This window comes from Dermacentor variabilis, chromosome 1 (assembly GCF_050947875.1).
Source record: "Dermacentor variabilis isolate Ectoservices chromosome 1, ASM5094787v1, whole genome shotgun sequence".
NCBI classification, from domain to species: Eukaryota; Metazoa; Arthropoda; class Arachnida; order Ixodida; family Ixodidae; genus Dermacentor; species Dermacentor variabilis.
Window position 1 is genome coordinate 271,335,806 of NC_134568.1, and position 11,047 is coordinate 271,346,852.

Below are 11,047 nucleotides of genomic sequence, written 5' to 3' on the forward strand. Positions count from 1 at the left end.
AATATTTTTTTGTTTAATTTCGTGATTTTCGTTTGTCGCAAATGTAATCAGAATCACTGAAAACATTCAGATACAACGCATACATTGGAATCTATAAAAAGTCAAGCTTAAGTAAGGCGGTTATATAATTACGAGGCTCCATGGACATCACCATTGAGTTCCCCTAGAGTCACTGTGTCGTGTATTCAGATGCGACGGCTTCCTCGCGGGGAGGACCAGTCGCCTTCGTGAGCCCATCTCATCCCGCAATTCGATCTTCTCTCACCTACGAGACAGAAAAGCTGTTTGCTACTTGAATTGCAAGTCATACACGGTGCCACCAAGACAATCAGTACAGTGCCCAACATCAACAGAGTGAAAATTTACACTGACGCACTTACTGCAGTGAAACACCTTAAAGAAGTAATAAGAACCGTAACAATCCGCCAAGAGCTCCAAAGACTCCCCAAGTCCTTCCGCCTTAGTATTAAGGTACAAAGAGTACAGGGACATGGTTGGAATCGTTTCAACGACCTGACAGACCAGCTAGCTCGCTCATCTGTCCCATATGAGACAATTATATCCCTTCCGTTGGATCCGCGCCACTCCAACAACCACTGAAGTCTAGCCTCCGATGGGACACACGCGCCTTGATTCCCCCCCGTGTGTCTGCTTTCTTCCCCGTAACCTTACCCGTGCGCAGGAAGCATCTCTTCGGAGGCTTCGGGCTGGAGTGTCCCTTACGCCACAGTTCACCAGTGCTTGGGGATCGGCAAATGACGACCGAGGAATGTGCCTCAAGGGCTCGGTTCCGGTGGCAACGTCAGATTCATTCATTCATTCATTCATTCATTCATTCATTCATTCATTCATTCATTCATTCATTCATTGCATTTTTATTTCCTTAAAGACCCCCGAGGGGGTACTACATAAGGGGTGGATTTGCTTTTTGTTATACATGCCATATTTTTTTGTTAGAGGTGCTCGATACCTGATTTAGATGTGTCCTGGAACGCGGGCGATCAGAATTAAGAACTTAATAAAAGCTGTACTGAAGCCAGACCTACCTGAAAACTCCGACAATAGGGTGATGGACAACAAGTTTTAAAGAACGCTGCTGCAGTTATTCCACGATGCAGACTTGGAAGCTTCTATTCGACTTTCTGTTATTCATTATGCCTTGGGGCTAATCCTCCCGAATAATAATAATAATAATAATAATAATAATAATAATAATGATAAGAAGAAGAAGAAGAAGAAGAAGAAGAAGAAGAAGAAGAAGAAGAAGAAGAAGAAGAAGAACATCTGCTCTACAGCTAATGGCCATGCGTACAACTTGGTGAGGAAAGGTGTATGCACAGAAAAGTATGACATGTATCAAACAACATTCAGAGATCCTGTACCTCTTGTGTCACACTGGAACATATTCAATGTGGAGGTTTGGCCAAGAACGACCACATCCCCAGTGGCACAAGCCGGATGGCTAAATCAAATAAAGTAAATAAAAAAATTCGTAAACTATAATTGACCATTCTAATAATATATCGGCGTGCTTTAGAGATATACGTGAGCCTTCATTATATCTTCACGTTTTATGTAAGAATTGTACATGTTTGGACATGCCCATTCTGGATGATTAGCCAAAAACCCAGTGGCACATAATGAGTGGCTAAACAAAAATATTTAAATCAGAGAGTGTGTTAAATATAATCACCATTTCAGTAACAGAAGGTGCGCTTTAGAGATGCTTGTGAGCTGACATTCAGGTTGACATTCAGCTGACGTTTAGGAACATGTTCAGGCTTTATGTAGGAAGTTATGTAGGGAAAAAAAAAATATATATATATATATATATATATATAGTTGGCACGTCAGCAGCACCCCGCCAGCAGCCACGTTAAGGAAAGTCTGGGAGGGTTCGCAGAGAAACCTTCGCGTTAAAATCACTTTTCCTACCTCTCCTTTCTCCGTCTAAGAACACTGCTGTTTTCACTAACTTGAGTGGCTGTTGGCTTCACCGGCAGTTACTTCAGTGAATTTAGCCCGATTCTTTACCGAATTGATGAGATGGCCGGAGTTTCCGCAAAAGAGGAAGCGTTCCAATATTCAATGTTTTTGTTGTATGTGTAATGTGTTTCAGGACCTCCGCCTGCGTTTTACTGCCCTCACCTCCCTTTGAGGCGGGGAAAATGGAACCAAAAATAACCAAAAACTTTCTGAACAGTAAATAGCGCGCTCGCAAATGGAAGTTGGCGTCAAGAGTGCGTAGCTTGACCATGAATCGAGCCCTCTCTCTCTTTTCGTTTGAGCTTCTTGAGCACAGATGAAAGGGTAGCAAATTCCATGTCACGTTTATTTCTTTTGGCCGTCCAAAGCAATAGAAAAAAAAACGCTTCTTTCTGAAACCTTCGAACCTAAACAAGAAGAGGCGCAGAAGCGTCACTTATTTGCGCGGCGGCCGCGTGTCTTTGAAGGACAAGGTTTCGCAGTGTGTTCGCCACCTGGCCGGGCAGCGCAGGAGGTTCGCGATGGCGATCATTAGGACGCAGGACGGAGCCGATTATCGGGATCAGATTGCTGCTCGCGGAATGCACACACACGCAACCACGGGCAGCAAACTGCGCGCAGCTTTTCAGCTCGACCTTGCTGGTGAGAGACCCTCAGGCGAGAAGGGGGGGGGGGGTGAGGGGAGGCCTGCTTTCAGCTGTCGGTGGGCGCGTGGCGACTCGCGAGCCTCGACCGTTGCAAGGCAGGTGCCCGCCAGCACAGGTGCTGCACTTCCAATCTTGCATGTCGATCGCGGGTCGGCGCAACCTCAGACACCAGCAGGCTGAGAGTCGTTCTCGGAATTTCTCGCTGTGCGCAGCTCTGGCCGCGCCGTCTCGTCGGCGACACGCGGCGAAGCCTACCATTAGTGTGAATACTGTCGGTCTCGAAGACCACGGTATACGGACTACGCGGCTGCGCGGCATATTTCGACGGCACTTCGGTCACGTGAGGGGCGTAAATCTAAATTTGCCGGCTAGTAGAATTCGATCATTACGATGTAGTACGAACAAGATTGACAAGTTCCACAAGGCATAGCTCACGGGTCAATGCTATAAATGATAGGAAATTAGATTTTCTTTATATTTAGCTACTTGTTTTTTTTTGTAATGAAATATAAGATTATTCCGAGGACGAGGGAATCAGTTACTGAATTTATCGCTCATCGTTTTCTATCATTTTCAATTTTATAAGTAGACACACTTATGCGCGTGGCTCTGGCTTGTTCAACAAGCATGTTGGGAACCGGAAACTAGGAGGGAAAAACATGACAGTGGGCAATAGAGCATAGACGCACCATTTGGATTCGCTCGGGCGTGTCGGTCGTAATATCGTATCGCCGCATAAAAAGTTATCCGGTTGATCTAAATCTAACCGCGGATAGTGCGGCGTTGATCGTAGATAAATAAAACAATGTCAGCGTGCGAATTAATGTTTGCCATTTCATACGCGGGCCATCGTCATCTTGAGGAACATATTGTTGCACGCATGATCGGGTAATTATGGAATTCAAAACACCCGCACTCTCTTCCTTAACGCGCGACTGAGCTCTCCCTCAAAAAAAGCCAATTTTCTTCCGTGCCTCCTTTTTCGGGCATCTTGTCCGCTGCTCTTTAGAACTCCTTCGAGCGTTCTCGACCTTCGCCGAAGGGCAGTCTCGCAGCCATGCAAGCAGCGTCTCGCCTCAAGACGCGGCGGCCCTTCTCTGGCCCTGACGGCCCACCGGCCGCCCCGGGACGGGTCCAGGAAGGCGGCTGGCCGCCGCGTGCCATGCGCACGGCGGCGGCGGCGGCAACAGCAGCCGTCTCCGAGGCGGCGGCGGGAGCCGCGCATGCTTCTGGCTGCCACCGGCGGGCGCGTGGCGGAGACGAGGAAGCCACCACCCTCCGTCTTTCACCTGCCGGCCGCCGCCGCCGCCGCCGCTTTGCGGTGCAAGGTGTGCGTGCGTACGCGCCAGCAGGCCCCAGCAGCAGCGGACGGCGCACCATTGCGTTTTCGCGGAATGGCTAGCACCTGTTCCTCCGGGGTATTTCGCGGCCCGCGCTCTTTGTTTATCGGTTTTCCCCCCTGCTGCGAGAGTCGCCGGGCACGCGCTCGGCCGCCGCCGTCGCTTGGCATGCGGTCCACGTACGGGGCGGCCGCCGCATCGGTGCCGCGACTCGCGCGGGGCGCGCGACAAGTCGTACCGATCGCGTAGGCGGAATATGACTGCGAGCCACGGCAACAGCGAGACACTTGCAAAAAAGGAGAAGGTGAAAAAAGAGAAAAGGGATGGGGGGGGGAAGAAGAAAGGATCTTTCGTTCCCTTTGCCAACAGCGCGAAAGCTGAATCGCGACTGATCGCGAATCGCGAGGATTATCCGATTTCTGCGCATAACGGTTTCGTCGCTCGCTTTGTTGGAGCTGGTTGGTGAGCTGGCCAAGACAAGGAAACGAACTGACGTAGCATTACGGCAGCTGAATTTTGATTGTTCAATTAAGGTATAGCTTATAGGAGCTGGACGTACTTTTGTTAGAGACGAGCAAAAAAAGGCAGACATGCTTGTTTACAGAAGACAGTACTCTGTCTGCGTGTACAAACATTCCACTTGGCTTTCCACAGCCTTCGAGGGGAGGCTTTAAATTGGTCCCTCCTGCACAAGAAAGGTGCTGCTGACATGTCGGCATGCTCAGTGTTCACTAGTGAAAGCGCACCACACCCCCAGCAATTTTCGGTCTTTTCGATACGTCATATGTCCCAGGAAAATGTTGTTGACGATTTCATTTACTCCTTTTAACGTTTTTTTTTTACATCTGTTGAATGTGAACGGAACCTTATGTTGGCAATACATCTCCAAACCACATGGCCCTTCGAAGTGGCCACTTCCCGAACGAGCGAGTAGCACTGAAATGACCATGAACAGGAACGCACAGTAAAGACAGGAGCCCATACTGCAGAATAGAGGCAGGCGCCGGACACAGCACCAGCAGGTGGTTGCTGTTCAGGACTGCGGCAGCTGGTAGCGTTATTCGTTCGCTCGTTTACGCTGAATGCTGCTGAGTCCAACTGCGTCTAAACAGTCTAACTAAACACACACACACTCTCACACACACACGCGCATTCATTTTGCCCATCCTCTGCACATTTCACATTCTTCGGTCTTGTTCCTCGTTTGTCTGTTGAGTGTGCTGCATTAGGAATTGTGACTTTTCTAACTTGATTTTTAAACGACACGATTTAACTGCGCCTCGCGATTGGGCACAAAGGGCTCATGGAATTTCGTAAGTTCTTTAAGTCCTCTAATTAAAGAAAAGTGACAGAAGGCTCTGGCGGGTACTCTAGAAATTGAGTCCTGGCACGGAGGGTATATTTACCTTCTCCAGTAAATAGGGTAATTAAACATATTTCTATTATTTAAATCAATTATCCCTTCCAAGTTCTACATGACCAGTTGAGAGCGTTGAGTGATGCACGACTGAAGTGTTGTCGGTGGGCTCTGTAGTTGATGAAATGACAAACATCATGACTAACAGTGTAAGCAAGTACTAACGATGGATGGTTTCTTTATTTATTTATTTATTGGCGATACCTCAATGCCCCTGTGTACAGGCTTTTACGTGAGAGGTGGGTGAAAAAAGAAGTTCGTTGATGTTTAGAAAAAGTGATCCAGTGGTGGCTTTGAAGTGAACAGGGTCGATATGAAGGACAGCGCTTGTAGGAATATTGTTCCAGTCGATGGCTGTCTTGATATTAAAAAAAAAAAGAAACGACTGTAGGATCGTGGCGGTGCGGTCACAGGGAGAGCATACCACTCTACCATGTTTGATGCATGGAGAGATTGATCGGAGCTGGATTGATCGGAGGACAGTTGGGGTAAGCATGAAAAATGTATGATACAATGATACAGTGAGTAGTAGAACAGTGAGTGATACAGTGAGTAGAACCCCCTATGATACAGTGATAGCCTTGCGATTTTGCGGCGTATTGTAAGACCTCGCAGACGTGATATTTTTTTAGGTTCGTTAGGTGAGTAGTCTATAAGTAACCAGAATATATAAATGTAACAGCACAGTTTGTATTGATTCTATAAGATCGGTTATAACATATTCAGTGATATCCCAAACATAGTTAGCATATTCTAATTTGGGTCGTATTAGCGTTTTGTAAGCCAGTAAATTTACAGAATGGGAGGCCTGCGCTAGATTCCGTCTGGGGTAACCTAAAGTATTTTTCCCCCTTTTGAATGTCGCCCATATTTTTTCTAAAGCAATGTGTACACACGTACATGCCTGTACAATGTGCATATGCGTGGTGATGCGCATCGCGAGCGCAGCGCTGACGCCAAAGGAGAGAAGACAAAGAGGAAGGAATGCAGTATTAATTAATGGTTGTTGTTAATTTTTCAGATAGTGTCGATATCATTGGCAATGGAAGGAAAGCTGCAGGGGTGGAGCTTCTGGACGCGTGTTGATGATCCAAGTATTCCGGCAGCGTCCAACAGTACTTGATTTCTTGCAACAGATAATGGGGGGGGGGGGGGGGGGGAGTATCAGCGTAGCTTTCGACGATTTCGGATTTGCCTAAACGCGGAAGAGAGAAACAGGAAAATAAGTGAAATTTAACACACAGTGGTGTATTTTGTCTTATTTTCTGGTTGTAAATAAGATGTTTACGTTTTCTCTTCCCCAGCTTAAACTAATCCGGATAAGAAGAGCGTGGGATGTTTTTCGAAAGCGATCTTGCATGTGCTTTGCCCCAGGAGCTTACCCTTCATTGCCACAGAAAGTTGAACGCGAGTATAGTCCTTCAGACGCTGGATCGACTGGATCGAGAAAACTTCCCGTCCAACTCGGCAGTGTCCATATAGACGCCTGTTAAAATGATGAGACATCGGCGGCTGGCATTTTCTCTGAAGAACTGCCACGAAGCTTTGTTATCGTGCCTTCCGACACGTCAGTATATTTGTGGCCCAACTCCTGTTCATTTGCTTGGCCCTACAGAAGATTCCGAACAACGTGTCGAATATAATTGCGCTTGTTGACTGTCCGCTCCATGGTCGAGGAGGCTGGCTGCTGCATATTGGTTGTGTAACCTTGATTTCTTCTCACTGACTCTGTCGTTCGCGATGCGACCACTGAATAGCGCTACCTTCTTTGCAACTGCGATGTCAATGGGAACATTTGAGGAAATTGGGTCCTTCAACTGCAGCAATGGCGTTTCTGCATACCAATGGACTTATGTCTTGAGATGACAAATAAGTCAGTTTCTCAGTCGTGTCGCCGATGCCTTTGAATGAGGCATAAACCTGCTCATATGTATGAAAAAAAAATTGCTTCAAACTCCCTCTTGTGTGATCGTTTATTTCCTTTGTTCTGTTTCATTTCTTTTACAGATATGGCCGAATTCTGATTACTCACATCACACTACTGTCTTTCAGACAAAATCGAAAACAGAAATTCCTAACCTATGTGTAATGCGTCATGTTTTCAGATGGTGTCTTTATAATAAATTTTATCGCTCTTCTCCTAGTACTTCAGCCATTCTTCCAGTGCGCCCTCTATTTTACCCTATGAGCCACGAAAAAGCCATGTGTCTTCCGCCTGCTCAGACTACCGCGCACCTTCACTCCTTCGTGAAGACTGCATTCCGGGACTGGAATGACCTTTGTTTCCATCGATGCTGTGCACCACTCTGATCCCATCATTTAAAGGCTGCCATGTAATGCCCATCCCTCATGTAATACCCCACATCCGATGCCTCTGACGTACTAATAAATAAACAAATAAATAAATAAATAAATAAAATTATCAGTGAAGGCATATACAGTATAGTCTCCCGCTCCTCGTTGTATCCACCCCTACAACGTGCTGAAAATTATCATCATGATGTCATCAGTAAGACAAATTGAGTACAACATGTTGAAGAAAGAAGGCACCGCGTAGCTTAGAGGGAATCCCTTTCCGGAGGTTGTCCTCGTCGTGTTCGTCGTCACCATCAGGCCAGCTTCACCGACTTTCAGATGTTCCTAAACGTAATATTGTGTGGATATCTGCTACTTTATATTTTAATTGGTCCAATAACCGCAAGCCGCAATTTTTTTTACGCTGAGTGTGGACAGACACATAGAGAAATGAACCGCGGTAAAATATCATGTTATGCTTGGCAGAGTGTCAAAAGAAAACAAAAGAACTGTTATAGGTGCAATAGAATAAGTGGCATGAGCCAATGAGTGCTGATTTAACTTAGAGATATGTACTTTTATTTAATTTTAATTTATTGCACCGACCGATACGCGAAGTTCCAGCTCAAGTCTCCAAACTCTTGACTACGCCATCGGTGTTGCCACTTTTAGGCCACGTGATGATGAAGATGATCTCCTACTGTGGCGCGGCGCTAGTCCTGTCAGTTTGTGTGAAGCCTGTTTTCTAATATTACTGCGGGGCAGGATGCATGCTCAACGTGCACGCGCATGCTGAAGACGTTTTTGCCTTCTGCGTGCGCGGACGTCTTTTTCCCTCGCCGGAATATGGACTCACCCTCCCCTCCGACCACTCACCCCCTCCGACTTTCTTTTTCTCTGTTTTCACATAACCTGACGCGTTCCTCAAAGGCTGCGCCCGGAATTTCAATTCCTTCCCGCGGCAGAGGGCAGCAGTGAGGGAAGTGCAACCGTCGGACCTCAGGATTTAACCCGTTTGTGACAGACGACAGCGGCACGCACCCGACCTGAACGGCGACGAGTCCCTCACCACCTGCGCAGTGGGGGCGGACGTCGCGAAAGGTGTGTGTGTGTCGGAGGACGAGTGGGGAGAGTTGTGTATGGTGGCAGCACGGCGGACCCTTCACAGCGTCAGCAGAGGGCTACTCGGGCAGGCACAGTGCTTCTGTCGTATATAGTAAACACGCCTGCACAGCCAGTGCAGGCCAGCGGTCACCGAGTTCGTCCTCTGGCAATCGAGGGTCATACGGGGGGGGGGGGGGGGGGGGGGAGGACAGCGGATGTGTATATGTGTGCCGCCGGCCGGCAAACACCGCGGGGCCCCATTGTGGTCAGCGGTGGGGTCAGGGCCGTTGGCCGGCGCCGCTCGGGCGGCCTTTCGGTGAATGGGGGATCGTGGACTCCCCGCTGGTGCCCTGCTCTCCCGAAAGAAGTTCCCCCATCACCCCCCTTTTCCGACACCAACCCCCCACCGGCCCGATCCCTGCTCTTACCTTTCTGCCGATGGCGCAGTGTCGCACGAGGCTTCGCGCCTATGTGCGAGCCGAGGTTGACAGCGCGGTATGAACGAACGGCACCAGGAAAGCGCGGGCTGCCCAGCGTCCGGTCTTTTCGCTCTGCACAGAAGCTGCAGGACGACGCCTTTCGAAAAAAAAATAAGGAAAGGAGAAAGCAATAACACGGTAAGGAATATAAACAAAATAAGCTAAAAGCGGCGCAACCGCCCGTCTCTGAATGCCCGTGCGCTCGCCCCTTTACTCCGCTTCGTTCCTTTCCCAGCGAGAGCGGAAACCTGCACACCACATTTCAGGCGGCTCTTCTACGAGTGCGTAGCAGTTCGCTGGAAAGTTCTTAACACCTCTCCTAGTAATATGAACTAAAGTTATTCTTTCGATACCCAAATGCCCGAGGGTGTCATCGTTCTCTTCAGGTGTCGTGTGAAACGTTTAGCAGACAGTTCGTTGCATCTTGTATTTTCGTTCTATAAAGACATATTCTCCCCGATGTGCTAAGGCCATGCAGTACCCCTTACTTGAAGATATTTTACATCAAAAGCAGTTAATGGTACCTGAGCCAACTTATAATGTTTCCTTGGAGGAATAAGTCGTCAGAAAACAGCAGCCTGTTTATCCCCATCTATGTACGATTCGATCCCTGGCCCGCAGCGTTTGATCTGCTGAGTCGCCTGGGCAGGCGCTGTCGTCCTCACCTTCGTGCTTTGTCGTTGTCGTGGAGCTCACTGCTGCTGCTTGTGGTGACAACTATTACGGCTTCCTTTGAGTGGATCTGCAGAATTTTAATTGCTACCATGAATTCTCATTAATACATCACTTTTCCTTATTTAAGAATGTGTGCGCGTGAGTTTATATGTAACCGGCGTATGCTCTAATGCACAGGAAAGAATAGTAGCACAATATTGGGGAGCTCTGCCTCGAGTTTAATGCACTGGAGCTACGGAATGAGGCGATGAACGCTGAATTAAACGACTACAGTCTTACTCTTATTGAGCTGGAGCAACGTTTACCATTCGCATTCAAGTTCTTTGCAACACTGGCGCAGTCAGAATCTAGATACACTGCAGCGAAAAAGAAAGAAAGGTAACAGCAAAGGGTGTGGCAGGTAATTGAACCATTACTGCGACCAACAAGGCTGCCAAAATTCAGATGACACCACTGCCTATCTGTCGAGAGAAAAAGAAAGTAAAAGAAAATGTAGATCAGCCAAACAAGTGGCACATTTTTTTAACGAGCTAATGACAATAAAAATAAAAAAATAATGAAATAAAAGCCTGAAAACGAACATTGCGAGCTGCTACTCAAACCGCCAATCGTTCCGTACGGTTACCTCCAGCAACGGTTTGTAGTCAAATGAAAGGGGTGCACCAGCGTCGAAAACGGAGCGGAGTCCAACACGGTCGCACGAGCAGGCGGAAGCTGCCGTACAAGCGGCATAAAAAGGGCGAACAGAACATGAAGAGCCCTGACCCGCAAACGCTTTGCAGGAACAATGGCACCGTCCCTCCTCAGGAGGAGAGGCCAGACGAAGGAGGAGCCAGAGAAGTGCGGGTAGCCCCCGGAGGAAGCGGGGCCAGCGCACTCGAAGCGCGCCGCGAAGCCTGTGACGTCAACGGGACGGCGTCTCGCTTCCCGCCCTCCGGATGAGCGTCGAGCGGATTAGAAGAGCAGCGGAAGCGCGCGGATCATCCTCGCCGGCCGCGTCGGCGACGACCGACCCAGTGCGCGCTCGCGCAGGCCCCGGCGATAGCTTCCTGCGGGACCTTTTTACGGGGTCTGCTTGTTGCGAACAGATTGCGGGGCCGCTTC